Source organism: Passer domesticus, chromosome 6, assembly GCF_036417665.1.
Source record: "Passer domesticus isolate bPasDom1 chromosome 6, bPasDom1.hap1, whole genome shotgun sequence".
Lineage (NCBI taxonomy): Eukaryota > Metazoa > Chordata > Aves > Passeriformes > Passeridae > Passer > Passer domesticus.
In genome coordinates this window covers 29,273,805-29,290,317 of record NC_087479.1, presented here as the reverse complement: position 1 = coordinate 29,290,317, position 16,513 = coordinate 29,273,805, and positions in this window count along the sequence as shown.

Here is a 16,513-nt window from a genome sequence, read left to right as displayed (position 1 = left end):
TCACAAGGAAATTTCTCAGCAGCCATTTCAGTAATTACAGGTCACCACTTGCACCAGAGAAATCCTTCTCACTCCTTACCTGTATGCTCCCTGCTCTCAAGGCTCAGATGTGTCCAAAATTTGTTCATGTGTCAAAGTATTGAATTGGATGCAGGATCTGATCTGACAGAAAATGATTCCTTTGCCTCTTCTCCTTCTTTCCGTTTTTATCTGTGCAGCTCTCTTGCTGCACACTGTATAAGCACACCCAAGCATTTGTGCTGGTATAAGGATGGGAGAAATGAGAATACGAGCATGTTTTTAGTGGGGATAAGGAATGCTTTTTCCAGTATCTGTGCCAGCTTAGTTTGCTGAAGGTGCTTATTGAATAACCTAGCTGACTCTTCAGTAAATTTGATGTAAAATTTAACTAGTGCTTTTACTCTATTCTTATATTCATTTTCAGCAATATTTTGGTCAAAAAACTTATGAATTATATAAATCACCAAACTGACTAAACATTATTTGTATATTGAAACTAATTATACAGGATGTGTTTTAATATACAATGAAAATATATGACGCAAAATTTGCCTTATTTTGCAATAAAACCTAATTTCTTTGGAATTCTAGGTGTTTTATTGTCTTCTTTGGAAAAAAATATTTCTTTTCTGTCTGACATTACCTGCTGAACCTTCTCAAAGAATAACTCTTCCAGAGATAAATCTCTTACTTCTCTTTTCAAGACTTCAACCTTCTCAATTTCTGCTCTGTCAGCATCATTATTTCAGAGAGTTATTATTTTAGCTTTGAATAGTTATTCAAGTTTCAGAAGTGCTCTTTTCTATGTAATATGTCTTAAATCAGATGAACTAATAATTTCTACCACAAACAAAATTTTAAAAAGGACAAAACAGGTGTACTGTGGAAGCTTGCATCTAGCATTGCCAGTCCCTAAATCTTTCTAAAGCTGCTGAATTGTCTTACAAAACAGTTTGGGTTCCATATGGGGTTCTATCTTTGTTTATTTTTTTTTAAACTTACCTTTTATTGATTCTACTCCAATTTTTCCTTGAATTAATGAAGACAAGATCCTGACTTTTTATACCATGAAACCTGAGGCTCTAAGATAGCACAGATGCTAAGTGCTAGAGGGTTCAAAAATCCAAAATCCACTAGGTAATGTCGATGTCAAGGCAAATCACAAAACTGCCATTTTATGAAGATATAGCTGTTATAAGCAGGAAAAAAGTGCTATAAAATCACTGGTAATGAGCAAAATGAATACAGAATATCAGATACCATCTGTCTGTGGCTCAATAGTTCTACTTTCTTGGAAGCTTTATTTACAGTGCTACAAATGTCCATTTACTGCAGTTACAGTTATGCACTGGAATTTCAAAGATCGCGTTAATTTAAGAAACTCTTTAAAGTTTGATCAAATCTGGGAAAACATCACCTTGGGGGAAAAAATAGATCTATTCCTTAGATGAGAGTACTGGTTATCTTATAGCATAACCTATCACAGAGAGAAATGAGGTTCAAGAAGTGTTTGGACAATGCTTTCAGGCACGTGGTGTGATTCTTCAGGCTCTTCTGTGCAGGGCCAAGAGCCGGACTTGATGTTCCTTGTAGGACCCTTTCACATAAGCTTACCGTAAGATATTTTTGATTCTACCGTGGTCATGTGATAGAGACTAAGTTTCTAGAAGGTATGCAAGAAACAAGGTAAATTATTATCATTACAGAAGAAGGATTCTTTCTTTAAACTGAGTTGCTTTAAATTTTCCAGAGCTCATGTGCAGAGTGAAGGTGTGAAGTTGAATATATAATATTTGTCTTTGTTTTTTACTATTTGATGTATTCTAATGGGCAGTAAATTAAATTAATTTTCCCCAAGTCAGTCATTGGTAAGTGATGTCCCTGTCTTTATCTCATTTCAATCTTTCTTAATTTCTCCTGATCCTGCTGAGTAGGAGGATGGAATGAACAGCTAAGTGGGAGTTTGGCCTTTAGCCAAAGTTAACTCACCATGTGAAAACCAGTTGAACAGAGCTTTCAACTTTTCTAACAGTTCTGCTTGTGGAGACCATCTGACTCATCACAGCTTCTTACAAAACCTTTGAACAAATGCATCAGAGCATTAGAAATAAGACTCTAGGTTGCTGCACAACTACATTAAAATTTTCCCTGAAGTATTTATTGACACACTAAATATGTTGATTAATAAACTCCAGTTAGAACTAAAAATAATCATTCAAAAATTTTTATCTTGAAATTTGCATCAGTGTACATTTCCACAGAGAATTTCTTTTGTAGACACGTACAATGGAAAGCTTAGATTTATGCATATGTATGGTGATAATTCGCTCATGGTGTTATTGCACATACTTTTTTGATGCACTTGTCCTCCATGCACAAATAAATGTTTTAGTTTAGAGAACTATGTTCAATGCTGTGCAGGAACTGCTTGAAGAGGAAGTTGAGTCAGAGAAAATTATATTTAGTTTTGGTTTCTGAGCATAGACAATTCTTGAAAAAGCATTTTTCTGTAGGCATGGAATACTAAAGCTGATCTGAGCTATCAGAGGAAAATGTTTCTTTGTTGCTTGATCAGATAGTTTGGAACTGTGCTTGGTGCATGCAAACAAATTTGCACGAGATTATATTTGAAATTATTTATTAACATCTGGGTACCTAGTTTTTAAAAAACATTTTATTAGCTGCAGATATCTATGACCAATAAGGGAAGAATTGATTGACTTTTCAGAACTAGAAGTGAAGAAGAAAAATTATATTTACATTTCTAGAGAAAATGCAGTTGTCTAGGAATCAAAGTAGGTGGATTTCTCTTTCTTTTGTACTAGGCATAGGAAAGCATGTTGCAAAAGATAAGACTGGGCATACCTGTTGTATGACACTGGCCAAGTCACTTCATGTTGATTGTGTGCTCCACTACACAATGGGATTAAAAATGTTTTGACATTTCTTTCCAAAAGAACACGTATGAGTTAATAGCTGTTATTAAAAACATCTATTGTGTGAAAATTGAACTGAAGATAGACTACAAATTTGTAAGCAGATAGTGAAATATCTACCTTGTTCCTTAACAGAATTCCTGTTTATTTGCATAATTTAAATAAGGCAAGGAACATACCTACAAAAAGCAATCAAAGAAACCTTTTCTCCAGCATGTTTGATTTGTGCCACATGATCAATTCTCCTCCAAACCTCATAGTTAGCAATGAGACATTGAATTGTCTGAATTGTCTAGCGATGAACCTATAGACACCTTGGAGTAAAGATCAAAGGAAAACCACAGCACTTAGGGATTTGCAAGAGCAACTGGGCTGCGTTATGCACGTGTTACAGTGCAGGACAGACTGAGGGCTCTAGGAACAGCCACGTTCCCCTGTCACATTGACAGGTACAGCTTCACACTGAGCAAGGACAGGGGAGGAGTTAGCAGACACGGATCACGTTTCTGAAACATCAAAACTTTTGATCACGTCTGATCAAAACATTTTCATCACGTTTTTACACACATAACTATACCCAAAGTCCAATCACAAGCTCTCACACAGGTGAAGAAATTGCTGCATCTGGTAAGTGTCACAGCTGGCCAGCAGCAGCTTCAAGTTATAGAACTCCTTAGGATGATAAAGGTTTCATGAAAGTTCAAAACAGTTCTTTGATTTCTCCCAAAATATATATTCCGCTGCTTATTTAACTAATTTAACTAGCTATCCTGATTTAGCTAATACCATTGGTTATAGACCTTATGAAAATGAGAGACTGGATACAGAATTCTATGCGAACTGCATTAGTAAACAAGCATTTTTCTTTGTAGCCCAACTGCAGCACTTTAATTTTTATATCTAAAATATTGCTGCATTCTTGTCTGTAAAAGCAGATGTAGCAGCTACTGCCAAATTGGGTGTTCCCTGATGTGAGGTGTGACTGTAGGTCTGGTAACTCAGTAGGGAACAGCTTGAGGAAATAGGAGCAATTTAAAAAGTAATTTATTTTTTTTTCTGCATGGCAGGTCTCTAAAAGAAATAATTTAATATTCATCGGTTAATCCTCTTTATTGACTTTCAAGAAAATGATTCTTTATTTCCTGCAAGTTCGGTTCAGTTACGTACTAGAAGTAGTCTAGTGTGAGAAACAGCACTCCTTTGGTGATAACTTTTGAAGAAAGTACTATTGTAGAAAATCTATTACGTTAAGTAGAAACATTTCCAGTGTGAGTCACTTTCTTGATAGCAGAGACATATTATTATCCAATAAAATTATTTTTAATATTCAGCAACATCCTAAGAGCAATGTGCAGAAAGTCATAATGTTCTATGCTTTTAAAAGCTCATTGAAATAAGACGTTAACATTTTCAACATCTAAAATTAACTTCTGAAATCAAGTCAAGCAAATCCATTTGTGGTCATTAGTTTCACTTATCACCACTAAAATTTGGGGAATGCTGAATATATTTAATATATGAGGTGTGTAGTAAAGCTATTGGTACTGCTTTTTTAGTAGTACCAATAAAGAAAAAAGAAGCCTGTGCTCTGGGACAGTGTCCAAAAATGGCTTTAGATAAATCTCTACTTAAGGTAATGTACAAGGAACTGATAGAAAATCTATTGTCTGAATTGCTACTTAAAACTACTGCTGCTGAGAGTGGGGCTTTGCTAACAATGCAGCTTCCCATGTAAGATCTTCAGAAAGAGATCAGGCCTGTATTTTTCCGACAAAGAATAATTCAAAGTTATGGTTTGTATCTCCAACTGATTTCCTCTCTCATTTTTCCAAAATGTTATATTCAAAGATGCCTTGCAAATCCCTAGGAAGCTCTGCTGCAAGGAAATCTGTAACCACATTTGAATTTCCTCAAAGTCTGTACTTTTCTCACACTATTCTCTAGTTTTCTTTATCCACAGAAGTCTTTCCTTCTGATATAAATGAAAATAATGCATTAAGTGTGAAAGCATTAAGTTGATTTGATCAGATGAGAATCTGGTCCTTGAACATGGGTGACTGAAGACTCGAGAAGCACAAGCCAATTTGAGAAAAGTAGATTTCTGTTGTGGGGCCTGTCACTTTGTCAGGTTTTCATGCACTGCCAGCAAAACAGGACTGTGACTTCTCTGTGGTGTTTCTAAGGAAAAACAACAAAAAGCCTCAAAAAGTGCTCAGAAGGTGCCTAAAATGACATTTAAATGTTTAGCTGTTTAAACACTCAGGCTGCCGTCATGCTTCTTCTTGTCTACAGATTCTGAGGATAAATTTCCCTTTTTTTAGTTTTTCACTACAAAACACTTCAGAGTGAAAGAGACCTCACCTCAGAGCTGAAAAACACTTAGAGAAAGGTAAAAACTTAATGCCTATTATATTCATCTGTCTCAGAACATTTTCTCCACTTCTTACCTCAAAATATAACTCCAGACACCAGCAAAATCACAAGTCCCTCACATTTTCCTCAGTGTCTTTCCCACTCTGCAGGTTTACTTTTCTTTACTTCTTACTCGACAGGATATTTGGGAAGAGTGGTATTGAATTTTTGTGTAAAACCTAAACTAACAAAGTGATTTTGTTGATTATTTGAAATTACATCTAGCAATTATCAAAAAGTCTAAGAAGGTCATAGTTTTAACTATGGAATTTTACTGAGGAATAATGGCACATTGGGAAAGATAAATTTGATATTTAAACACTTGCTGTATGCAAGGTTGACTTTAAGGAGAAATGTTTCACAGATCTTTTAAATAACACAATTATGTGAAGCTACAGGTCCTTATACTGCAAATTTATTTGAGCAACAAATTGTTCTTTTACCTTTAGAACTGCTAATAATTTGCAGAATGTACTTTCCCAAGTATAGAAACACAGAATATAGAATTTGCACCACATGAACATTCTGGAAGCAAAGAATCACCAGATTTTGGGTCAACCTTGGCTTATATTTCAGTGAGTGAGACTTTTGAAGATGGAAAACAGGGAAGATTTGTCTTGTTCTTGTTAATATGTTCATATTAAGATAGTACTGATACCATATAAGTGTTTGAACAACCATGATATGCTTACTAACTTGAAGAAAACTAAGATGTTGGTAACTATTACCCTCTTCTGTTCTTTTTTCTTCCCTTAGGGTTGAACTCACAGGAGATGAAAGTATAAGATTCAGAAAGTCTCAGAAAGTGTAAGATTCCTGTCTTATAGAAACATTAATTGTGGAGAAGAAACAGAATCGAGTCCATATGTCTGAAAATTGAAAGTGAAACTGACATTTAAGAACATTTGCAGGATGAAAGCTTTCATAATGTTTGATTCTCCCCATGTTCCTGCGTACTTGACAACGTGTTGCCATTTTATTAAAACTCTCTTAAAATCACAAGGGTTTTTAGTGTCAGATGTAGTAAGTTTTCAACTTACAGGCACACTACAGTGCTAGCCTAAGCCCCAATAATATTCAGTAGGATTTGTGTAGTGGTTTAGGAATGATATTTTCCAATTTAACACTCCCACTACAACACATGCACCGCTCACTCCTTTCCTCCACCCATTCCTCAGCTGGAGAGGAGAACTGGAGGCACAAAGGACAAAGATCACAGGTTGAGATAAGGACAATTTGCTGAAAATCACAAGGAGATAAGAAAAAAGTAACAGCAACAGTAGTAATGAAAGAAAGTGCAGAAAGGAAGGATTCAGGCAACAATCCCCCTACAATAAACAACACCAACAATGCCCTCCTCTGTATTTTCTTGACTGGAAGGAATCCCTTCTCCTTGGAAGAGACTCTCTTCCCCCCACCCCTGGCAATGATGTGAGGTGGTATAAAATAACCTCCATCTCCTGGCCATGCCCTCTCCCAGGTACTGCAAAACTTAACCCGCCCTCTCTGGGACCAGGATAATTTGTGTCTGAATTATTTATATTCTCTCATTCACATTTAAAAATAGTAGCAAAATTACAGAATAACATTAGGTTGAGGAAGACCTATAAGATCATTGAGTCCAACCATAAGCCTGGCACCATCATGTTCACCACTAAACCGTGTCCCTAAGTGCCATATTGAATTAATGGTCTACAAAAGCATCAATTTACATCTCAAGTCTTAAAAGTTTTTTCACATGCTTTCATATTTAGAACGATGGAGCCATATTCTACCCTATAACACTTGCACAACAGTATTAACTGGTATGAAGGATCATGTCTGCCTTTGAATTGCAATAAATCTCACTTTGGTGACTGCAGGATTATGAGGTATTTTCTGTTAATTGGAACAGAAAACATATGAAATGTTTCTGACATTTTCTGAGACATTGTTTTGCATGAAATGTGACATAAGTGATATTCTGAATTATTATCTGGAATTCTAGGGAAGTTTTAACCTTTATTTATGTCTTTTATGTTTCTTTTTGTCTTAAAAAAACTTAGGAATATAAAGGTTGAAATTCTCACTATCCTGCTGAGATACTTTTGATACTTAATGGAAAGAGATCATCCTTTGCCTAAAGGAATATAGATGAGAAATTTGACTCTGGTCAAGTGTTTTAGATGAGATTTAGATGTGCAAACTAAAGGGCTGTTGGGATACTGATAAGATCACCTGGAGCTGAGAGGCTGCAGCTGAAAATTTGACTTTACAAGGGGAAAGCCAGATACCCTGTACCGAAAATCACATTATGAAAAGCCAACGTCCATAAAGGAGACAGAGGAGTCCCACAACTTTATTTGAATAAAGGTAAAGAGTCTACTGGGGCACACGCCCATGGGGTTTTCTCTTGATGTTTTAGAGGGCACAGCCTGCTTTTATCCCAAACTCCCAGCTGCACGTTGCCCTCTTCCTGAGGCACTAGGAAGGTACAGCTTTCCTGAGCCACCTACCACATATTCTCCTCTTATTCCCCTTGAACCTGTCATTTTATCCTGAAGTTCAGAAACTCAAGCTTGTGCAGAACCTTGTCTATTTCAGGAGCTAAGCTGTCCAGGCTTTGTAACCAACCTGCTGCTCAAAGTTAGTAGAGACAGTAAGACCCGTTTCAGAGATGTTAGCACCCATACCTTCACCTGTAGAATTGTCTGTAAATACATTAGCACACATTCCCTATCATCCCCAGGCAGAAGAAAGCCCTTGCCAAAAGGCAGTTCCATGATGTAAACTACAATCTCTCACATGTACTGAGCTCAGAGGTCCAGGTGCCTAAGACATCCAAAACATGTCAGGGAAGCCCTTCTCCTAGGAGTTCATGTGAGACCTCCCATCAGTTCCAAAGCATGTGTTTCCTGGGAATTCCAAACCATGTTATGTCATTATCCCAGTTCATTCTGTGGCAAATTCAGTCTTAAGTATTGCTGAAACCAGGTATCAGAAAGTAGGCAGACATTTTTGCAATTTGACTGCAAGATTTAGCTGTAGAAAGAAAAGAGTCACACGGATCTCACCCAGCTACAGAAGTTTACAGTGTAAGTATAAACATCTCTAGTACTCACACTGTCTCATTGCTCCTGCCACATTCTTTGACAGAGGATATCTAGTACTCCATTGTTTAACATGGGAGACTTTCTGCCGCGTACAAAATTAAATCAGGTTATGATTCCTATTATCTAGCTTTAGTGATCTGGAAAATACCTTGATGACTAAGATACCTGTCAGAACTGTTTATAATCAATGAGGAGAATTGGGTGATCCCAGCAATAGATTATTTCCACTGTCCTCGCCACTTTCAGTCTGAAATAAATGTTGGAAATGCTCCCCCTCCAACAATGAAAATGAAACACAAAATATCACTTCCACAGAAAATGGGCCATATTATTGATTTATGATACTAGATGAGCTACTGAGTAAATAAATAAATAAATGCATTTGAGCCTAATTTAATAGAATCACAGAATGGCTGATGTTGGAAGGAATGTCTGGATGTTATTTGGTCCTAATCTCACCTTGCTCAAGCAGTCTCACCCGTAGCAGATTTCCCAGCACTATGTCCAAACAGCTTTCGCATTTTAACAAGTATGGAAAGAATAAATCTATTCAAGGATAGATTTCAATGTTACATGTGCTAGTTTCATTTTAAATCACAGTTGTAAGAGATACTAAATTTATTTGTTCTTTGGACAGTGAGGTTTGGACACATTCATCAACCATATTGATACATATTTATTCTCAGATGAACACATATAATTTGAATTGCTCTTAGGAACTAAGACATTACCCTTACTAGAAAAAAACACCTGTAAAATAATGATAGTGATTGGTTATATTAATTGAAATAAATTTAAAAAAGAAGGAAAAAAAAGACATAAAAGTGTTCACGGCAATTCACCTGTTTTTTCCTTCTTTTATACTTTTTACTTCTATACACATCTGTTTTTTTTGTTTTGTTTTGTTTTTTTGGGTTTTTTGTTTTTTTCCTTAAGAATTATGTTACTTATATCACTGGGACTCTTTGTCAAGAAAAGAATGCACTTAAAAAAAACCCAGTGCCTTAGTCTAATAAAAATAAACCATGAGAACTAATTGGAATGAAAGAACATTAATGCTATAATTCTGAGAAAGATTTCAACCTCTTTAAACAGTTGCTCAATTGGAAATTAAAAGCATTGCACTTATAAACTCGTTAGGATTGAAGCTCTCTGGGATTATCATAGGTTGTTTATATTTCTGTGCTTTATCCTATGTGATTTCACTAAAAATTTTGATGTCAACAGACAAATTAATATAATTTTCTTAACAAAGTACAATATTATGATATTTTTGATGAAATCATCTTTTCTTAGCCCGAACTTTTGTTCTTTTTATAGGTTAAAAAACAGATTAATTTGTTTCAGTGAAAATCAGTAATTGTACTTAGTATTTAGATAGCAGTTTGAATATTAAGCCTTAGTACCTGGGCAATCATTTTCCTGATTCAAATTCTTCCTGATACGTAATTTGTCAATAATTATCACCTACCATTCCGGAGTGGAAAATCATACTAATGGTACAGAGCAGTATCTTGAATGCTGGCTTGTATTTTGCATATAAAAAAGATAAGTTAGATGTGGGATAAAGATCTTGGACAAGATCTTGATCCTTTTCTTTGCTTATTAGAATGCTTCTCTTTGATTATTAGAATTAAAGTTAAGAGATTACTTCATTGTGCATTATTTATTGACCTGTTAGAGGAATCAATTCATTTAGAAGCAATTAAATACTTGCAAATATAAGGAGACAGTGTCAGTATAGAGTCATTAGTGATCAAGTCTCACCATTAAGTGAAAGCCTAGCACTATCCACGCAAGTACCTAGTTAAGATACAGCTTGATGTTTGAAGTTTCCCAAAGCATAAGAAGAAAAAATAATAAAAAATAATAAAATAGCATTAGAATTTGCATACTTTTGTGACTGCCCACAGCACAGATTACAACTAATTTTCACTGAACGTCTTCACAGAATTAATTATTAGCACATCAGCTAATACTTAGTCTGAGAGTAGGTTCTTAATGTCAATGGCTATGTTGTGTTGCTGGGAAAAAAATAGACAGTGTAAGGCAACAGTGTGAGATGTGGAGAAATAGAAGTGTATATAAAAAAGGCTTACTCAAATGTTCTTCCCTTGACCTTGTCTTTTTCATGATGCACCCTTCTGTCAACACATCAGTTTTCAGTCCCAGCACTGACATCTACTTCATGGGAATTTTCTTACAGAGTTGAGGAAATAGAATAATTTAAAACTCGTTACTACAGTACCATTTTATCTTGGAGAAGGATTGATCCCGTTGGGATTCTGGTTTTTGCTCTGTTTCTGGTGCTGTTAGTTCCAATATTGCCTCACTCCTCACTCGAGTTCATATGGAGGGCTCTCTGTGCCCGGCTGCACTGTTAGCCCAGAGTAGCTGACAAGCCTGGAAGTGTATTCTTTGGACCTCAGTGATTCTGTTCCGTCACACTAACAAGTCCTTCTCCCAGGGAAGAAAAAAGTTCAGTCACTTAATTGTTCATAATCAGCCTGTGTCTTCTCACAGTTTCCTCCCACCATCTGATAAGGAGACCTCTCTTACTCTTCTTACCTTAATACATTGGGAATACACATGAAAGTTTCCAGTAGACAGATTTCTGCTTGCATTTGGAAAGGCAAGTAAGAGCAAATTAAGAGGTTGCAAGAATAAATAGATTCCAGCATCTTCACAATAGGTTGAAGGGATTACTTCAATCTCAGTAGCTGAATTATGAACCGCACAGCAATATACTTACTTCAAAATCCTTACAGTGAGACAAATTTGAGAAGCTTGTTATTACTTGAAGTTCAGGCAAGACTAAGGCTGAAAGACCATAGCCAGCAGAAGCAGCTCTTCTTGCTCTTTTGTTGTGTCCTTTGTTTTGTTTCAGCAAGACCATCTAATACAAAGTTATGACAATTTAAAGATGTATGGGTGTGGCCATTAATTCTTTTTCCCATTTTGATCTTATAAATTTTACTGCAGATGTTCTAGAAGCCTCCCATAAATCAACATCAAATCTCACATAGAGACAAGCTTAAGAAAAATTAAAAGTCTTTGAAAAGATAAGTATATCCAATACTCTGTGGATAGTAATAGCATAATTTTTATTTCCTCCATGAACTTCAGTTGAAACAGAAAATTAAAAGAGCCATGATGTCCCATTAGTTACTGGTTTGTGAAGAATTAATTATGTAGTTGAGATGAAATGGTATTTTGAATCAATTTTTATATCCTGTGGTACCCTAAAAAGTAAATTATAGAGTTCTTTTGATATTTGATACTAAAAAAGGTGACAGTCTTACACTAGGTTCTACACATTTCTAGAAGCTTACTCTTTCAAACTGTGGACCAACATTTGTGGTGATTACAGAGAACATATACTTTAAATGCATGAACTTTGATTCTTTTTTCTGTGACAGGATTAATTACTAAAAAAATAACTCCTGAGAAAATGTGTTTTGTGAATATCCTGGTCTGCTCACAGAATGGGTGGCATATGCTTATAAAAGAAAGTTCTTGGCTACATTTGCATTTTTTTTTCTTCTCAAATATCTGCACTTAAGTTTAAAGGCATCTGTAAGCTTTTGCTTTTATCAATTACATTTACTTCAAGGTTCAGAAGATTAAAATTTGGAGTATCATGCAGAACAGATATCAGTATTATCAGCTGGTAAAAGAACAGAGTTTGAAACTGGTTAATACAAAACAGCAAAGTTAATGGAAGGAATTATAATCAATACTTTTTCTCCTGATAAAAAAACAGCACAGGCACAAGAGGAAAACGTAGTCTGACATTACAGAGTTTAATCATGTGGACTATACCTCTGCTGAGATAATATATTGGACACAGAAGTGTATGGAAATTTTTGTACTTAAAGACAAAAGACATTTTTTTCCTTAAGGGAAAATACCCCAGCTGCTTAACATGACAGAGGACAAGCTGGCTACAGAACAGGAGATCTGAGCATGTGGGACCAAGTCTACCTCGGGGGGTGGGGGGGGAGGTAGTCAACAAAAACCTCCAACTTTGGTGCAAAATAACCTTTCTAGAGAATGCATCAAAATTCTCCACAGGAGAGAAAAGACAATATGAAAAATATTAAGTCTTCTCTAAATAATATCAGACTATTATTTCTGATAATTCTGATGTAGAAATTGAGACAGGAATGACAATAATTATATATACCTAGAGAAAGCCTATAATTTTGCTGAAATTGCCTGCCCTGCATAGTTTTGTTGACCAGGAAAATAAATTTTGACTCTTTCCAATCCATATTAACTATTTATTTTAAATTAATAGAAGAGAGATTAATGTATTTATTTTTATCTAAAAAAGGAAAAGCTTAAAAACAAACTTGGTTTTCAAATAGAGTTTTCAAATTCCAGAGGACAAGGGACCAAACTAGATGTCAGAGGCCTCCTTTGCAGAGCCTTTCTGTCCTGCCTCCCTGTAGGTGGGAGCAGGTCTGGCCAGCTTGCTTGGTGTGGTCCCACTGTATGTGGGGCTGGAGGTGCTCTCTTTGCCTGCTGGGACCAGGGCTGCCCTGTAGCTTGGAACCACGGGGATGAACCCTCTGGCATGATTGAAGCCCTTTGATCATGGCTTGCCTTGCCCAGAGTGCCCATTATCTACAAGTTAAAATAGCTGACTGCAGTGTCTGAACTGTGAGCATAGACCAGTACATATGTTTCTTTTCTGACCATCACAACATTCATCTTTGTGTTTGCAAATTTTATGCAGATTACTCTTTGAGGACCATTTCTGAGTGAGGTAAAGCTGCCAAATTTCATACAAGACAATTTTCTGCTTAAGTAAGTTTGAATACTCCAGAATTTACTGTTACAGGAATGGAAATATTGTAATTTTGATCATCTGTGACAAGACTGTAAGATATGTAAGCAGTGTGGAAAAATGAATATTTTATTAGGCTGGAGGTTATTATCTAGGCTGAAAGAAAGAAAATATTCCTTAGAAAGGAACTACAAACCAATAAGCTGATCTAGATACCATATTGTCCCCAAATTAAAATATACCATGAGTGGAAATATTCCACTGTTAGTCTGGAGAATATAATTTAGGCATAGTTTTAGGAAGAGAAGCCCTTTATAGAGAAAAGTTCTGCAGAGAACTGTAGGAGATTTATGCATTCAGAAATGTCTGTTGTTTTCCATGTTTGTTAGTTGATTGAATAATATATATTCTTCTCTTTACAAATTCAGACTCTTTAAAGGATACAGATTTCTGTACTCATTGTGACAGCAGTATTATTACCACAGCTCATCACTGTTGGCGCCAGCTTTTTTTGTTGGTGGAGTGCTCAACAGAAAATTTTGTAGTGGATACATATATTCATATTTGTGTGTATTATGCAAGACGCTTAAGAGAAAAATATACAAAACAAGAACAATGTGGGTTATTCATCAACAAGACAAAAGTTAAACAGTATTTAACTCCTATCAGAAAACAAAACAAAAAAATGCAACTGCTTTTTCTGAGGGACCTTGTAACCATCTACTGCAGACCTTATTTCATGCTCAGCCTGACCATGAAAACACCACAACCTTTTCTACAATTTAAGAAGACCCAGCTAATTCTCCACTGAGGGCTACTTCACAGGTGCATGGGAGCACAACAACCCTGTAAGGAATTTAAGAGTTGACTTAAAAAAAAAGAGTCACACTTGTTACTTAATATTTCTTATATCTACTGCAGGTCACTGAACTCAAAATGGCAAAGAAAGCTTAAAGGAGTTGCAATGTGGATGGACACCATTTTCCAGAACAGGAATTGTGCCTGACATGATGTGGTGCCTGTGTTCACACACTAAAATCAAACAGATGCTGTAAGGAGGTATTTTTTACTACAAGGGTTGTGAGACACTGGCACAAGCTGCCCAGAGAAGTTGTGGGTCTCCAGTCCCTGGCTGTGTTAGAGAGCAGGATGGGTAAGGCCTTGAGCAACCCATTCTAGTGGCAGGTGTCCCTGCTTACAGCAGTGGGACTGGAACTTAAAGATGATCTTTAAGGTTCCTTCTAAGCCAGTCCAGTCTATAATTCCATGATTCTGTGATGTGATGCACTGTGGCAGAAGAACTGGATCATTCCTGGGCTTCTATCTACCTAGTTCTCCTGAGATAAGATTGGTTGGGATCTCACACTTTTGTCTTAAAGATTTAAGAATACAGAGATACCATGATGATTTTTTTGGCACCTCCTGGAAAAGGAATTCTGTGGTGCTGTAGAAAGTTTATACAAAGATATGGGAAAGAAGCAGAATTTTCACCATTAATAGCAAGAACTCTATTGTTATCATGCATTTAATAAATTAGGAAAATGCATTAGTTCTCATATGAAATGTAACTTTTAGAGAGACTGCCGTCCCTTTCAAAGATGTGAAATGAAGATCCTACAAAGGATTCTATAAAGGATCTTCCTCAGAGAACTCTCTGTAAATGATAGTTATGACCCAGGTAACCTATATTTCAGCTTAAATGCTTTCTGTTTCAAAAGCATATAGGTATATGCATATAGATGTTTTACATGTTATCAGTATGCAAAAAATAGTATGCAAGAGATTGATTTCATTCAGTATCACACAAAATTCCCACTCAATGATCAAAATGGGCAGTCTTTTGCACTCCATGTTCAGGAATGGCAGATTCATTGGTCTGTGCAATCACAGGACAGTGAAATTTAATATTCCCTCCCTTGCTTTTGTACTGGCAGTGGAACTTCATTAAGAGTGACTGTGATCCAAAAACCAGAAGGGTAATTTCAAGAGAAGCAGGAAGAACTCAAGGCAGAAATTCTAAAACCTACACATTAAATTACAAAGTCAGTGTGGATGTGGAGAAGTGATTAAATAAGATTTTTTAAGGAAATGTAGTATATTTCAGGCTGCTGCTTCAGTTCTATTGACTTTATTTTCTTTGTAAATCAAGTAAGGAATAACTCTCCTGTCTAAAAAAATCACTTCTAGGAAAGAGTCAAGAAAGAAATACATGCAAAATGTTCCCTCACAGCAGGGATTGCATTTGCTGCTGTAGTTTCACTCCTTGGACTAAAGGGTTAGTTTGCTTTGTTGTTTTTCTGCTGCTGTTGCTGTTGCTCAAATTAGGCTGAGAGATCTGTTTCCACAGTCTACATCTTTTCATGCTGTGAAGCTGTGGAAAATGGTCAAAAAGTCCCTATGCAGTGGATCAAAAATTACGTATATTCATTTAATCCTAAAACATGAATGAAATAGAATGTCGACGTTATTTCCACACTCTAAAAATTCACTGAAGACAAGTAAGTGAAAAAAAACCCCAAACTACTGAGTTTAAAAATATCTAGGAAAAATAATTTTTGCAATTTGGCAGGCTTTAATAACAAAGCAAGACTTCTAGCAAGAACTCAAAAAATTACCTTAAAATGTTTTAATGAGCTGTTTTCGGCTTTCCCTTCTGAAAACATGTTCTGTGACTTGGCATCCCATCAGAAAGCAAAGGTACATTATTCTGTGCAGTTTCTGCAGTCTGGTGTCTGAAAGGATCAGCCTTAGAACTGTGTTACCATTAGCTTTCAGCTACCATTCTTGTTTTTGTAAAGGCACTTTCTTTCATTGCTGTTTCCATAGCAAGTGTACAGTACTCAGAGTACAACATGAATTGGTAGTCTGCAAATAGCTCATAGATATTTCTCAAAACTAGGTAATTATTAGGCAGTTTAAGGCAATGCCCATCATGCTGACATGGTGATTGTCTTTCTCACCCTTGCTGCTCTGATTTTCCTTTTATACTCAAAACTGAAAACCTGATCAGAAAGGAACCAGCACTGATGATGTAGTTATGCAGTGTCTGATACACTTGTGACAGATGCTCACACCAAGCTATTTCTCCTCCACACTGATTATGAGGTGATGAATTCTCAAATGGATGTCTTTATAAAGCCCCTAGAACTTCTGTTTTAGGATTTTTATCATGTTCTAGAAAGTATCTGCCCTAGGTTCTAGAATAACACTTAATGTTTGTCTTCAGCTTCCTGATGACAATCACAACCCTGCTTTAAATA